The sequence below is a fragment of the Heterocephalus glaber genome, unplaced genomic scaffold (genome assembly GCF_053883595.1).
Source record: "Heterocephalus glaber isolate CG9 unplaced genomic scaffold, H.glaber_assembly_v1.0 deba00001606, whole genome shotgun sequence".
Classification (NCBI taxonomy): Eukaryota; Metazoa; Chordata; class Mammalia; order Rodentia; family Bathyergidae; genus Heterocephalus; species Heterocephalus glaber.
In genome coordinates this window covers 2,364,218-2,381,140 of record NW_028258377.1, presented here as the reverse complement: position 1 = coordinate 2,381,140, position 16,923 = coordinate 2,364,218, and the positions used below count along the sequence as shown (strand labels likewise).

The following is a 16,923-nucleotide window of genomic DNA, read 5'->3' as shown; positions in this document are numbered from 1 at the left end:
CAAATAGGTGCTCACAGGGTTGAAAAGTGTTGACTGTCTGTCAAGCAGGTCAAGAACAGAAAGTAAACACAGTAGCAGTGGTATCCTACAAATAGATCCAGGAACTGAGAGCCTTGAAACAGAGGTATGGGAGCATCTGCGCCACATTCACTGGTTGAAAAATCGAGATTTCAGTCACTTAGTAGTGCTGACATCAAAGCTAGGCATATGTTTGGAGGAGCCTGGACCCAGCCCAAGACCTTGAGTTGCCAAACAACCTATTTTCCCGCCCCTTTTCCACCATTCTGAGGTCCTGGGAGCTCCAGGAGTAATGACCTGTTCTTAAGAGTGTCCCTTTTATTTTGTAATGGTAGGGCAACAGGAAAATAGAAAAAAAAATACTTTTTTCTTTGATGTCATCTTACTGTAACTTCCTTCTTCTTCTCCTCTTCTTTTTTTTATTTTACTTTATCATTATTTTTTTTCCTTCTGAGTTTTGAGTTGTGCCAGTACTTGAGACTTTCTTTTCTACTTCTAATTTCTGGTCAGTCACTTTTCAATTTATCGTTCTAACTGGGGCCACGGAAATGATGAATAATAAAAGTCCACTACTGATGATGGATAGTACTAATTCTAGTAGAGCCACTTCTTTTTTCCTCTGCATTTAAATATTTGATCAAAGACCAACAGGTATGAAAATAGACTGATGTGAATCTTGCCTCAGCCTTCCTGTTTGGGCAGCTGACCTCAAGGCTTACTGCTCCAGCGTCCAGCACAGGGCCGCCCCAGCCTCCCCACCTGGGAAATGATGCTCAGGAGGAGTCTGGGAGTGATTTCCAGACAGATGGCAGGGACACAGGACCTGTCTTCCTGGTGCAGACCTTGATTCTGAGTGCCCTGTAAATATCTACTCCCGATGTTGCCTTTTCACAAGTCTTCTTGAAATTCGTCTCCCTTTGAGGGTTGTCATTAGTATTTGTTCAGTCTGGTAATACATAGTGTACTATACCCATGTGTTAGTTTGTGAGGGCTGCCACAAAAAATGCCACAAACTGTGGTTGAAATAGCAGATTCTGATTTCTCCTCAGTTCTGAAAGCAGAGTGTCCAAGATGGAGATGTCAGTGTGTTGGGTTTCTCCTGTGGCCCTTCACGGCTTTCAGGTGGCTGCCTTCCCTGTGTGCCATGGGGCTTCTTCTATGTGAGAGAATGTCCCTGGTGTGTCCCCCTCTTAGGCAGCAGCCATACTGGTTTAGGGCCTCATACTCATGGCCTCATTTAGTCTTAATTATCTGCAAATACAATTACATTGGGGGTTACAGCTTGATATATGAATTTAAGGGGATGCAGTTCAGTCCATAACACTCATTTTTTATAGGTTATTACATATACCTTTTGTATTGATTGTTGTATGACCTATTTCTGTACTTATATAGCCTCCCAAAATCATAAGGGTTTTTTTTGGCCTTAAGCAGTTGTCTTTTAAAGAAATTAAAATAGGAGAAAAGCATTTTAAAAATATTTACTTCTGTACTATATTTGGGGCTCATCATTTTTTAGTAGAGACCCAAGTTTGCATCTGGTATTTTCTTGTCCTTCAGCATGAAGAACTTCCTCTAATACTTTTCTAGTTCCTTTCTACTGACAGCAGATGCCTTCAATTTCTCTTGTGTGTGGTGTGTCCCTGTGTGTCTTAGTGTCCTCTTCTTACAACTGTTCCAGTCGTGTCATCAAATACAGTCATGTTCAGAGATGTTGAGGTTAAGGCATCTTATGAACATTGGCCAGTGGGCTGAAACAAGATACTCAGAGCTGGGCAACTTATAAAGAAAAGAAATGTATTTCTCCCAGTTCTAGAGGCTGGGATGTCTAAGCTCAAGATACAAGCAGATTCAGTGTCTCGTGAGGGTTTTCTTTGCTTCCACAATGGCTTTTTGTTGCATTCTTACATGGAAGGGACTAGAATGGATGAAGGCTGTGTCCTCACATAGCAGAAGAAATGGAAAGTAGAAGGACAGAAGTCATTAAGGTATTCCCTCACCACTCTTATAACACTAACCCATGTGGCAGAACCTTTGTGGCTTAATCACTTCTCCAAAGACTCCACCTCTTAATACAGTATCATTGGGGTTTAAGTGCCAACATAGGAATTTTGTAGGAACATAATTGTGTCCATAACAATAGGGCTGCTGAAGAATGTGGGAGGAGAATGCCTACCTAACAGTGGTCTGGACAGTAATGACTTTAAGTTATCTTATACAAAGAGTAATCAAGGGCAGGGCACATCCAGGGTTGGCACTGTGTCATCAAGGGCCAGATTGTCCTGCCCTCTTCTCAATAGCTTGTTACCCTTTATCTGCAGACTTGTTACTTCCTGGGCAGAAAATAGCTTCTTCAGCAACACACAGTACCTGCTAACTCTGTTCAAAGCCTGGAAGTATGTGTATGTCTGGACGGTGGGACACGGAGGTGGCAGTGATAAATCGGTTTACTTGAAGTATCTAAAGCCATGTATGATTGCACATGCCTGTAATCTCAGCACTAGAAAGACTGAGGCAGGAGGATTGCTGAGTTTGAGGTCAGCCTGGGTTACATAGTGAGTTCCAGGCTACTACATAGTGAGACTTGGTCTCAAAAAAAAAAAGCTATAATTTTGTTCTATCTCTGTCTTCTCGTTGGAGGTTAACTCTTTCCTGAAGCATCCCTAGGTCTCCCTGGCTAGAACTGAGTCACAGCTTTAAGAGAAACAGCGGAGTGGTGGTGGGCATTGAGGGAGAATCTTACCGTGGGAACTTCTCCTGGCTTTGCCCTAGGAAGAAGCATGGGGATCGGTGTGCTTACTGGTTAGACAAATGGCATCTGTGTTGGTCCCAGACTCTCGTGCCTGGAGTCTCTCGAGCTAGGGCCCCAACAGATAACAATAGTCTCACATTTTATAGGAATTAAAATTAATCACCAGTGATGGCGATGGGAAGGAAAATAACCTAGTGATTGGGAAGGTATTGAAAATCGCATATACTTGATTACTGCTCTAGTGACTATTATGTTCAAAATCATGGATTTATAAAAATAACACTACCTACTTTGGAGAAAGCATCCTGCATTGAAACCGAGAAGATGTCTACAAAGTAGAGTTCTTGTGTTTCTGAAAATGTTTAACACTCAAATAATCATGACAGACATTTATCAAGTACTTCTGGTGGGCCAGGAACTATGCTGTGTTTTACTCACATTATTTAATTTCATCTTCACTATGCATGTTTGATAAGAGCACTGTTTTTTTAATAGTTTTGTAAAATGGTCACCTTGACAACTACTGTAGAGTTTATCTCCATGTTTCATTCTTCACACTTTATTGTTTCTAATAGTAGAAAGATCAACTGTGGGGCTTTGTGGAGCTGGTCACCTTGACAACTCTTGGAATGTGAGCATGTAACCTCTTGTCTATGAGCACCCAGAACCCAACAGCTTTTTGCAAATCTGATAGGTGTCTAAGAGGTCATTTTGATTTGAGATGGCCCTTGAACTATTTTGGAGCATGTCATTTGTTGCAAGTTTCTAAAAATTTTAGTCAGAACAGTAGATGAAATCATCTGTATTAATCATGAGAAATTCATGGAAACAGAAGTCCAAATTCCTTGGTGTATTTGCTGTTGGATCTGCATGCTCCTCTCCCCAACACCTGTAGCTCTTTCCATTAGTTGCCTGTTGTACTGACACTCCTGGATTTTGGTAGCACTTAAAAAAACTTTTGTTGTAAAATAAAGGAAAAATACCAGCATCCGCACAAAGCAAATGCACAGCTTAGAGAATAATTAAAAAGCAAACACCCATATCACTAGCACTCAGGTCAGGAATTAGAGCTTTGCTAGAGTCCCCCAAACCTCTGAGCCTGTCCTACATTTCCCTGTGTCCCCTCAAAACTAAATGCCATATTGACTTTTGTAGTAATCACTCCCTTGCATCTGTTTATGGTTTTATAACCCAAGTGTGCAACCTAACCCACTGTAGTTTAGTTTTGTTCATTAAAAAAACAAACAACAGCAACAAAACCCATGTCTTTTACATCTCTTACTCCATAGATTCCCTTACCCTCCTCCTCCTCTCTCTCTCTCTCTCTCTCTCTCTCTCTCTCTCTCTCTCTCTCGTCAGGGTCTCACTATAGTTCAGGCTGGCCTTGGATTCACTGTGTAGCCCAGGCTGGCCTCAAACTCAGAGCAGTCCTCCTGCCTCAGGCTCCCAGGTGTTGGGATTACAGGCATGTGTCACCATGCCCGCTCAAAAAATTGTTTGTGGAAGGACTGGGTGTTCAATCTTGGAGTTTCCCTCAGTCTTGATAACAAAATACACATTCATGGTGCTGTTGTACACTTTCTGGTGCCCTCTTTCTTGCATCTGGATTTAGAGGCTCAGTCAAATACAGAGTTGGTCCCTGTGGCAGAATGACCGGTGGTGGGATATTTATCTTCTTTTGCTGGAAGTTGCATAAGATCTGGTTTTTCCATCCTTTTTTTTTTGATACCGGGGATCGAACTCAGATCCTTGTGCTTGCGAAGCAGGCAGCGAAACCACTGAGCTAAATCCCCGGCCCCTTTCCACTCTTTTTTGATGTAAGCAGCTTTGATCCTCAGTGTGTAGATCTATCAATTCATTAGGGATTGAGGAATGGTGATATTTTAATTTTGTCATTTTTATTTTATTATCTAGGATAATCTTCTAAGAACAGACTCCCTTCAGTCTGTTTTTTGATAACCTGGTGGTACAATTAATATAGGAAAAGCAAGATAGTTGCTTATTTCCTTTGATTTACCTGGTTTTCAAGAATTGATTTCATGTCATTCTCAGAAAGGGATAATTAGGACTTTTTAAAAATTATGAGCTCATGTTATTAAAAATGTCTGATAGGTTTCAAACCATTGAAATTTTAATTTTGCTGTGATTCAAATGATGCTATTCTTGACTGGAGCCTCTTTCAGTTGGCTTCTGAGTCATTTTTTTTTTTTTAGTAGTGGGGATTGCATCGAGGCCCTTAGCACTGAGCTGCATCCCTAGCACCCTTTAAATTTTTTTTATTTTGAAGCAGAGTCTCACTGACTTGTGGGACTTGAACATGTGCTCTTCATACTTCAGTCTCCCAGAGTGCTTGTGTCACAAGGATGTGTCACTGTGCCCAGAGTAACGTTTTTACTGAAACAGTAATAACTCTTTTTGCCACATGCCATACATACCCATTCCTCACCATTCTTTGTGGTTTTCAATGTATTGTCAGGTCACATTGCTGTTACATACTAGAGAATCTTCCCTTTAATATTCATTCAGTCTTATTTCTGCAAGTGGCTGTGAATATCAGGTCTCTTAGTTCTCTAACATCAGTGTCTCCATACATGTCAATTTAAGCTCTTTCTCTAGTAGATCTAGTAGGAAGGGCTCATGGGAACAATATCCCCTAATTTCCTGATAATACTTTGTGACTGTTAAAATTAAGGTCCATTTTGGCTTTCCAGACAAGGTAACTCATGCCTGTAATTCCTGCACTCTGGAAGCCTAAGGCAGGAGGATCACAAATCCAAGCCCAGCTTGGGCAACTTGATGAGACCTTGTCTCAAAAATTAAAAATTTTATAAAGGGTTGGGGATGTAGCTCAGCAAGGACCCTAGGTTTAATCCCCAGGACCACAAGGAAAAAAATCTTGGCTCACATTATTTTTCCTTGAGAATTTTAAATAACATAATTTCACTTCCTTTTGCCATAAAGTATTGTTAAAAAGTCTGATGGTGATGATCTCATTTTCTGTCCCTCTGCGTGATCTACTGTCTTAGCACTTTTGAGAGCATCAACTGTACCTTTACTTCTGTTGTAATCTGCTGTATATCTAGCATTCCAGTCCTGGGATTAGTGAGCCATTGTGTTACCAAATCCAAGTTTATGATATGGTCATTCCTGATGCAAGATAATCTCTTCCTCCTGTTAACCTAGAATAAGTCACATACTCTTAATGAGCTTTTCTTTTATTTAATCTTATAACTCCAGCTGAACCTTGTAAAGTGTACATAACACTCAGTATACACTTGTGTATGAAATGGTGTGGGAAGATGTGGGCTCTTTTCCTTTCCTTATTAGCCTTCAGAAATTGCCCTGTCCCTTTGACCGCTCTCCTCCCACTGGGTGAGGCCTTCGACCAGGCTCTTCCTGACAGAAGGTGTGTAGCTGCAGCCCCTCCTGGATCATCCCATGGACTCACAGCAGGAGTGGTCAGGCTGTTCATATGTCCCATTTGTAGGACTAGAACACAAGGGACCCTACCTCTGTAGTGAAGACCACTGTAATCTCGGAGCCTGTTTGCCCTCCCCTCTGTCCTCACTTTGACCTCTCATTTTGTGAGTCTTACAGCCCAGACTTTGGCTTCTTTATGACCTTTCTGTTCTGATCACTGGGGCTGGAGCTGTCACCTATCTGTCCCAGAGAGACCCTTTCACCTGCTGCTGTCTTGACTGATCTTTTCCTTGTCACTTGGCATTAGAACTTACAGCAGGCATTATAAAATGGGGACCCTCAGTCCAGATATGATGCTTTTTGTTCCACTTACTGTTTAGCTTTTCAAATTTAAATGTTGGTGACCAGTGTGACTTATGTGTCATTTGGTCAAAGATTCTGCTGCCGCCTGTTGTAGTACCCTGGGTGGTTGCACATTTCATTTACCTGCCTAGATTCTTTAGATAATTGAGTTGATGGCCTCCAGACATTGTTATCTCATTCTTCTCAAAGCGTTTACCAGCTGGGTATAGCGCATGTGGCTGTAATCCCAGCAACTCAGGAAGCTGAGGCAGGAAGGTCACAAGTTCTAGGTCTCTTAGTGAGATCTTGTCTCAAAATAAATAAACTACATGTCTGCCTTGTACTTGTTCAGCAAGTGTCCTCTCCCTGCTTTTCCCTGTTAAGTCCTGGCCTGTGGGCCTTCCGACCTTTTTCTTTCATCCTCTTGAGTACACCAGTCACGTGTCATAATGGAAAACAAAACAATCTTATGATACATAGCTTTAAAAACTTTTCACTGTGCCAAAGCAGTGATGAAAGTAAGGAGTGATGGAATAGCAGTTCTCCTATGATGGGTGTGAATGCTGAAGTGACTTCTTATTTCAGGAATGAAGAAGAGGAAACCCCATAAACTTGACCACAGCAGGGACTTCTTGTTTCTAACAGGCAGTCAGCAATATAGAAAACCTGTCTGTGACCTGAGAACTCACTCTGATTTCCCATTTTTCTGTTCCAGATTGGAGCCCTGGGTGGTGTTCCCCAGACTGGCCCCATTGAAGGCATTTTATGAGCGTGACCCACCCTAGTGAGTTTTCCCCCAGATTTAATTCATGTCTTGGCTAGAACAGTCCCGGAATGACTGCTCCTATCTCCAGAGACAATATGGACTTGTGTAAAAATGTAAGCTTTTTCTATTCTGCTTTTATTAGTTCTGCAGAAATCATACTAAAGATTTCTTCTTTTCCTCTTTTCAGCTACCTGGATTTTTGCCTTTTGCCTTGGATTGGGCTGTGTGTGAACCAAGTGTGACTATAAATATTTATTGAGCACCTTACTTTGTGCCAGACACTATAGTAAGATCTCTGTAGACATTGCCATACCCATCAGAGGCAGTTTGAAATGGGTTCTGTTAGGAACCTATTATTATCCCCATTTTAAAGATGAGAAGCCTGAGACCACAGAGCTTTAGTTGTTAGGCAAGGTTAGAGGTGAGCCTTGTATTCAAATCCATTGGTTCTTCACCATGGTGCTGTACTTCCTTTTATAGGAACTATACCTCGACTTCATCTACCCAGTGCTTTTGGTTAGTAACACAGCTGGGCTTCAGGAGCTGGAGGGTGGACCTGGCTACTCTCTGGGGTTTAGATCCTGAACAGACTTCCTGCAGAACTATGCAGCCTCCCTGATTTAGATCCTGCAGCATGAGTAGAAGGAGACAGGTGAGAGAACATCTCATGGCTCGAGCAGCCCCCAGTTTGTAAGCTGTGTGTCTTGCTGTTAGCAGCAAGTCAGCAGCACTCCTGGGAACACCTCAGTGAAGGTGCTAGAGAGAAGGGAGGGAGGGAACTAACATGTCAGTGTCAGGACTTGTTAACATTCTAACTTGGTGGAGAGAGACATTAAAAGCATTTAAAAATAAGGTTTTAAGTTTCTTACTATCTGTGCTCAGCATATGTCCTCAACCTTTTTTAAAATTTCATTCGGTACTGTGTAATGGAAAACCCAAGACAGACATGCAGAAGATGGCTGTGTGTAGTCCAGTAACAGGCTGAGATGTTCCACCTGTCTGGGCCAGAATGCCCACATTTAAGAAATAAGAGGTTTGGATCAGGTAATCATTAATTCTTCACAGCTCTGAAATTCTATGGTTCTGATAATCACCATCTGTATTTTTCATTGTCATTTTAAGCATGGAAACCAGAGAGGGTGAAACCACTGGTAGAAAGGAGAGTGCCCTGTCCTTGGGGCAGGAAAGCTGTCCTGGCAAGCATGGAATGAGGACTTGCTTCTGCATGGGGGCTTGGGTGGGAAAGGAAAACTCCAGCCCTGAGTCTCCCCTGGGGCTCCAGGGTGAGTAAATTTACTTGTAGTCTATCCTGTCTTCCTCTTTATTGCTAAGTGACAGTTAACTATACTTAGATATGAGGAAGTCTTGGTACGTTATGTCTTACACTAGTAGGCCCACCTATGACCATATCTTCTTAGACAAGTGACCATAAGTGAGTTTTGGTGCAAAAAGGATTCACTTCAGTGTTGTTTTTAAGAATGAAGAGGGGAAAAAAAAAAAAAAAAAGAATGAAAAGGGGCTGGGGTATAGCTCAGTGGTAAAGCACACTTGTCTTGCACACACGAGACCCTGGGTTGGATCCCCAGCAATGAAAAAATAAAAAGAACCAAACAAAACTTCTAAATGACTTAAATATTGACCAGTTGCTTACACACACACACACACACACACACACACACACACACACACACACACACACGCACAATAGATGAAACACTACAAAACTTTGGAGTAAGTTTTGTCTCTGTGAGTTGATATGGGGAGATCTCCAAGATAGATTAAATTCAAAAGCCAAATCATGATCTCATTATGTTAAAAAAGATATATTATGTTTATGAGTGCATACCCATTTATTAGAAGAATGAGCAGTATATCATTTAATACTGGAACTTCAGAATGGAAGAAGGGAAAGATAGTATTTTCATTTTATACTGTCTGTAGTGTTTAAATTTTCATAGTAAAAATATATTTGCCAAGGGAGAGAATTTAAATTTTAGTTGAAGTTTTGAGGTATACTAATAATTCCTTGGAAAAATCTGTATAAAAATAGTGCCCTAAGAAAAGCGAGGCACATGTAAACAAACACTTCAGGCTTTCAACATTGGATAACTCCATCTCTCCAGCCTGGACTGCCCTCTCCTCAAAACACAGCTCCCTAATGCTTTAATTCCTATAGCCCAGTGTAGTCAGTGGCTCCCCAGGGTCTGTTTTTAAGAAGTCCTGAAGAGCCGTGTGGCCGTGTGGCAGAGCATGGCCTGGCCTATCAGTTGGTCATCCCTGTGTCAGGCCAACTCTGGGGAGCCCAGCCGTGCACCCTGCTCCGCACTAGTCTGTGCAGACAGAGGCAAACTGAGCACTTCACAACTGTATTTGATTCCCCAAGTGTCAGTTTTCTCATTTGTAAGACAACCTGTGAGAATCAAATAGAATGGTAAGTGGAAGTGTCCTTGCACAGCAGGAAGGACATTTGTTCACTTGTCCACCCTTCTCTCCCTAAGGGCAGGTCCAGTCCCAGTCTCCCTCTCTCTCTTTGAGTTTCCCTTGATGCCCATTCCTAAGCCTGTGCTGTCCCAGCTAGGACACACCTGCTTTTCTCTGCCTTTGCCCTGGGTACCCCAGGGTGTGTCTCACTTCTCTCTGCTGGACAGCATCAACCTATCCTTCCCTCAGACAGTTCAGATGTTGCCTCCTCATGAAACTTTGCTGAGTGCAGAAGGGATCTTAGATGCCAGCTCCCTGTCTTTACACCAGCACCATTCCACCTTAGTTTACAGCTGTCTGTGTCCTCCTAGAATTGTTCCCTATGGGCAGTAACTTCCCCTCCAACATCATTAATGTAACGCTGTAGATTAGCTCCCTGGACCTTTTCACCTTATGACCAAAGGCTGTACCCTTTGACAAACATTTCTCATTCCCCCTCTCTGCAACCTAGTCCTGGCCACCACTGTTCTGCTCTGCTTCTGTGAAGTTTTATCTATCTTTAGAACTCATCTTTATACCCATGTTCTCAGTAAATATGTTTTAATGAGTAACCTCATTTCTATGACTTTCCTAAATATTTTTACTTTCAGTTAAGGGATTATTTTAGTTTGAGAACTTTTAGGAGATCAGGTAGGCATCTGTCTAGAGTGGTCCAGATGTCACCACCCTGTTCTCATAAGGTGAGATCTTATCCTGATAATTTAAAAAAGTAAACATACAACACCCACTATTAAGACAACTCCCATCAAAAGTAAAGGACATTTAGAAAGACTAGAATGTAGTTAAGTTATAGATGTGTGTAAAAATACCTCCCTTCATCTCTCCTATGTCTTTCCATCTTTATCTGTAATAACACATAGAGAGCTGTGACTATAGAATACACAGTGCAGTGTTCTCCTTTCCCTTGACATTGTTTCTTGCATCGTTTTTCTGTGTTTTTACAGACATTTGGCTTTATTTTAAATGAAATTGGTCGTTGCCTTTCTTGAGAAAGAAATGGAGAAAGTAAAACCTAGCTGTATCCTGAAGGAATGTCCACATCATGTGTTTTTTTTTTCACATCATGTATTTTTGAGGGGGCGGGTACCAGGGATCAAACTCAGGACCTTGCGCTTGCAAGGCAGGCAGCAGAACCACTGAGCTAAATCCCCAGCCTTCACATCATTTTTTTTTTTTGGTATTGGGGATCAAACTTGGGACCTTGTGCTTGCAAGGCAAGCGGCAGAAACACTGAGCTAAATCCCCGGCCACATCATGTATTTTTAAAGATGATCTTATTCTGATACTGCTGAGAGGGACTGGAGCAAAAATACTAAAAAACAGTGATGATATGATTGAATTTTTCAACATAATTAGTGAGATTAAGATCCTGAGGTATTTAAAAAGTTTTCTTTAGCTAATACACATCTTTAAGGGATTAGACAGTTTTGCTCAAGCAGTCCCTCTTTTGTATAAAGAGAAATGCCAAGAACAGCTGGGCTGCAGCCTTTCCTTATCAGTAGGTTTATACAACTGGCCCCACTAATAAAGTTCAGGTCTCTAACACTAATGGGATGGAATAGTTTACACAGAAGACTCCTTATCCAACCCCTCTTTCTCCGAGGAAACTACTCTGACTGGTGCCTATAGGCAATGAGGTGTGTTTACCATGTGGAAAGAATTAGGCTAAATACCAGATCTCTTTGAAGTCTGGATATAGGCACCAAAGAGAAAGAGAAGGATATGTAAAATTAAACTGCACAGAATTTTAATGAGTACTAAATTCTCATTCTTGGAAGAATCTTGTTTTGCCCCTAGGCTAAGTTGACTCCATTTTGTGCTCCATTTCTGGACTTAAAACCACACACTGCTTTTTACCGTGGGAGCCAACTGTCTTCCAACATGATTTTGTAGCTTTCCTTTATGTAGGTTCTTAATCATTTTTCTATTTCTCTAATGTTCCAGTCATTAATATAAATGTTAATTCAAAGTAAATCTGTCTTCTAAGCTAGCTACTTGTTAGCAATTAGTATATTGTATATTGAACCTTACCTTTATGTGTAATCTATAATTTCACAATTTCAGATTTCTTGGTGTTTCCCAGTGGTAATGACTGTGATTTTGTGTGCTTCCTGTGGTTTTATTAATGAAAGGACCTACAAAAGCTTGGTTCTGTTTCTTTTAATGGTTTAGTAAGAGGTATTCAGTTTTAGACCAGCTTCATTGGGTCTCAAGACCCACGAGGACTCAGTTAGACTGTAATTTAACCCTGAGTTTAAGAGTGTACCTGCACTGAAATATTAGAGGATTTAGAAGAAATCTGAAGTAGAAGTCTATAAAATACCTTCAGTTCCTTGGACTGGGGCCAAAGTACTTGGACTGAGTATTCTGCCAAGGTCAGGACATGGTTCTGGCCAGACAACACTGAATTCCGTGTGGCTGCTATTTATTATTGCAGTCTCCTCCCGATTCCTGTCCCTGACTCTTGGCCGCCCCAATGCTTACTTATCACTGGTGATACTTTAAGGCTGCTCTTGCCTTTGGACAAATCAGGAATGTCTGGGAGGGGAGATGATTGCTGTTATGGAGGTGAGTTGAAGTCTCTCTGCATTCCTTGAAAGTCCAGACTGAGATCAGAATCCAGATTACCAGTTGATATTGCTTCTATACTACCAAGTTTTGAAAGTTAAAAAATAATTTGGATGATTATCCAAAACCAATGTGAAGTCAACCCAAGGCACAACTTTTACTAATTATTTCATTTCTTTTTTCAGTTTTTTTTTATCATTCAGTAAACTAATGATTTACTAAATGTCTTATAAAGCATGCAGAGAATTGAAAAATTCTTGCTCTTGGGATATGTTTTTCTAGTTCTAAGAAAAAGATTAGGATGGAAATATTTAGAATCCCATGCAGAATACATAAGGAGATATATTTATTAACAATTGCTGCATAATAAACAGCTAACAAAACTTAGCTAAAACTAATAATAAATATGTTATTGTACTCCATTTCTGTGGGTTGGGAATTTGGGAGCAGCTCAGCCAAATGGTTCAGACTTGAGGTCTTTCTTGAGGTTGAAGTTAGGGAGTTGGCCAGGTCTGCAGATATCTGAAGGTTTTTCTGGAGCTGGAAGATTCGAGTACAAGTTGGTTCACTTCTGTAGCTGGCATGTTGGTACTGGCTTGAAGCAGAAGGCTTCAGTCTATGCATGTAGACCTCTGTGTAAGTTTACTAGAGTAAACCGGGATATATGGATGGCTGTCCCCGAGTGAGTGACACAGGAGAACACAAAGTGGAGGACTCAGATGGCTGTCAGATCAAACAGTGAGAGTCACACAGTGTCTCTTCTACAATAACCTATTGTTTACACAGGTCATGGGGAAGAGGATCATGTCTGAATAAATGCCAGAAGGTGAGAATCACTGGGGACATCTTGGAGACAGGCTGTCTCAAGGGCAAAGATCTGCACAGTTAGTATTGAAAAAAACAGTGTTGAGATGCTGTCAAGGAAGGAAGGAAGTGGAGTGTAAAATTGATGTATTTCAGTAGCTGAGATTGAGGGAAGGCTGTTGGGTAGGAGAGGACATCAGGAGCAAGGGAGGGTAGACAGCAGTGGATGTCACTGTGTCCAGGGGCTGTTAATGGGCAGTCTAGCTTCAACGAAATCTAGCCAGGTAGAGTGGGGCCACGACTTATGGGGTCTTGAGATCGAGCTAGAGAGTTTGGTCTTTTGTTGGTTGTTAGAAATGAGCCATGGAAGGTTTTAGTGCTGGCCAGTGAGATAATCATTGCATACATTAGCTTTAGTTTCTATGTGAGGTTTAGACTTTTGGTGTCCTTCTTTCCCTTTTGTTCTCAGTATTATTTAGGGAGTCTGCTTCCTACTTTGTGTAGAACTTGTGCCCCAGTCCTTTGACCACATGTTCCTTTGTACTGTTTAACTTCACATGTATTTGTCTTGTTATCACAAGTAGATTACAAGGGCCATAGGGTTGTATTTTATCTACTTCTATTTCCCCTGCTGTGTTTAGTGCACAGCATGTCCAATAAATACTTGCTAACTGGTTGGAGAATAACAGCCAATTACTATGTATGTGTATAGCCACTGTTTTCTAGCCTGTGGTGCATAATTCATAAACATTTTTCAAAAAAGAGCAATTACAATATATTAGATTTATATAATTGGAAAAAAGTGTTCAGAATCAGTTCTGTGTGCCTTGGCATTTGATAAAATATTATAGGAAACTTGGAATAATAATTTTTATTTTTAAAAAGCCCATGGATTATTTTCAGCTTCAGAGAGACTCCTTATTTTGCCTATGTTAGGCTAATGGAGTAACACTTAGCAGTATTACTAGGAATAATAACAGTGGGAAATCAGGGTGGTTTCCACCTGTGACTAGTGAAGGGCAGCCTCTTTCATGCACATCTGGGATATTTATGGAATGAAACTCATGTTTAGGATTTGTGGTGGGATTATGTCCCCCTCTCTCCTCTTATTTTGAGTGAAATTATTATTGGCCATATATTTGTATTAACTACATAACTATTTTACCCAAAAGATTATTTCAAAAATATGTGGACATTTCTGGTTTAGAGTTACCAAAGAAATTTTTGGTTTCTTGTCTTGAAAATCTCCCTTGACCTAAAAAAGTAAAATCTGGGAATGTAGATTAGTATCCTCATAAATCTTGGGGACATCTGTAACCCTGATCTACACAGACAGAAAACAGATAAAGAATAGTAAGTGAGTTTGAGGAGGAAAGAGCAGGTCTGCATAAAATGTCTGGGGGCAGAGTGGGGTCCAGAGTCAGTAGATTTGGTCTGGGAATCCCAGAGGGCTGAGTGACAGTTCCCAGGTTCCTGGAGGCAAAGGTAAGGCTGAGGGTTTTACCATGGGGGTAGGAGTAGAGGGCTTCCCAGGTTGGCTCTGGATGGAAATGACCCTGGGCAGTTCTGGCCTGAGGAGAGCAGCTTGTTCAGAGTGGAACTGGAGGAAGAGAGTTCCAGGCAGAATGTTTCTCGAGGGAAAATGAAAACAGATTTAAAAAGAAAAAACAAAGGAATGACCGGAAATCCTGGGTTTCTAATCTTGTCTTTATCATCAGTGAACCATGTATATTTTAAAAATCAATTAATGTGTTTTGATTTTAGTTTCTTTAGCTATTAAATGAAGGCTTGGGTTGTATGATCTTTCAGATCTGATCAAATTCTGGTATTTTGTGATTTTGCTCAGTTAAAGTCAATCAAAAACCCAGCAAATATTTTTTTTTATTAAATTCTTTTATTGGTACATTGTAGGTATACAACACAATTACATTTCTCATTGGGAATTGTACCTTTACATAATGCATCTTGGTTCTTATTTTTTCCCCATTCCCAGCCCTCCCTTCACGCCCTCTACCCTTCCCTACTTACAAAGACTTTATTTCCATTTTTTCCATTTCTCATCATTTTTCCTTTCCCTTCTTTCCTTTCCCCTGCCCCTCCCACTACCCCTACCCCTTTGGACCTTTTCTTCCTATTTTACATTATCGATTATTCATTCTAATCATTGGTACATTTTAGGTATACAATATAATGACATTCATCATTGGAAATTTGCACCTTTACATAGTCTCTCTTGGTTCTTATTTTTCACCCTTGCCCAGCCCTCCCTTCAACCCCTCCAATTCCTATTTACAAAGATTTTGTTCCTAGTTTTCCATTTTCTCATATTAATCCCATTCCCTTCTATCCTTTCCCCTAGCCCTCCCACTTCCTTCCCCTTTGCCCCTTTGCTTCCTATTTCACATGACCTATTATACATTTAGTCCTTATTTACACTTTGTTTCTCATACCAGAGAAACTATCTGGAATTTATTCATGTGTGTCCTATTTATTTCACTTAAGAGTATTGCCTCAATGTGCATCCACTTAGCTATAAATGTCTCTAATTTCTCATTTTTTATGGCTGAGTAGTATTCCATTTTATTAAAAACCCACATTTTCTTGATCCAGTCTCCAGTTGATGGGCATTTGGGCTGTTTCCAAGTTTTAGCTATTACAAACTGTGCTGCTATGAACATGGGCGCACATATATCACTGTGGTATGATTCTTTTAATTCTTTGGGGAAGATCCCCAGCAGGGGAATAGCTGGGTCAAATGGGACTTCCAGTCCTAGTTCTTTGAGGTATCTCCATACTGATTTGCACAGTGGTTGCACCAGTCTACACTCCCACCAGCAGTGGAGCAGGGTTCCTCTTTCCCCACAGCCCCGCCAGCATTTGTTCTTGGTTGATTTCATGATAGCAGCCATTCTTTCTGGAGTGAAGTGGAATCTCAGCGTTGTTTTCATTTGCATCTCTCGAATGACCAGTGATGTTGAACATTTTTTTCATGTATTTATTTGCTATTTCTACTTGTTTGTCTGAGAAATGTGTATTCATTTCAGATGCCCATTTTTGGATTGGGTCTTTAAATTTGGGAGGTCTGATCTTTTTAAGTTCTTTATAGATTCGAGATAGTAGACCTTTGTCTGAGGAAGAGCAGGTGAAGATTTTTTCCCACATTGAACCCAGCAAATATTAAGTATAAGGACTATCCTTAAAAGCCAAAAACTGGAAATAGCCCACATCTACCAATTAGTGAACAGTTTACAAATGGTGTCATATTTATACAGTAGAATACTATTCAGCCATAGAAAGAACAAAGTACTTTATTACAACATTACAAAGCACTTTATTATAAAGGCAATATGCTAAGTGAAAAATAAGATAAAGAAAACTGCATATTGTATGATAGGTGAACCCAGTCTATGAGGACAGCAAGTAGATTATTGGCTGCCTAAGGCTAAACTGAGAAATGGAGCAAATGAGTGCTTTGGGGATAATGAACTGTTGAAAAAATTTTTTTCTCAAAGTATATGGCTTCTTTCTCTGACTTATTTCACATAACATGATATCCTTTAGATTACCCATGTTGTCACAAATGGCAGGATTCCCTTGTTTTTATAGGTAAAAATGATATATATTTGTGGCGTACAATGTGATGTTTATGTATAAATATATGTATTACTATATATAAATAGCTAAATCAAGCTATTTAACATATGAATTACTTTATAGCCTTATCTTTTTTGCCTACGTGGTCACAACACTTAAAATTTATACTCTTACCAAT

The 16,923-nt window shown here is 40.5% G+C and overlaps 1 protein-coding gene and 1 pseudogene across 2 annotated transcripts in view; one reads left to right on the top strand and one right to left on the bottom strand.

Annotated features, from left to right (window-relative positions):
* Positions 1 to 16,923, top strand: part of Tnfaip8 (TNF alpha induced protein 8) — a 123,548-nt gene that overhangs the window by 6,496 nt on the left and 100,129 nt on the right. The window contains exon 2 of one of the 2 annotated variants that reach the window (XM_087194678.1): positions 7,248 to 7,411. The exons of the other annotated variant lie outside the window; for it this stretch is intronic. The gene's annotated coding sequence lies outside the window, so the exon portion shown is untranslated. The remainder of the gene's footprint in view (positions 1 to 7,247; positions 7,412 to 16,923) is intronic. 2 annotated transcript variants of the gene reach the window in all.
* LOC101707635 (adenylate kinase isoenzyme 6 pseudogene) overlaps positions 1 to 16,923 on the bottom strand; it is a 41,087-nt pseudogene that overhangs the window by 6,294 nt on the left and 17,870 nt on the right.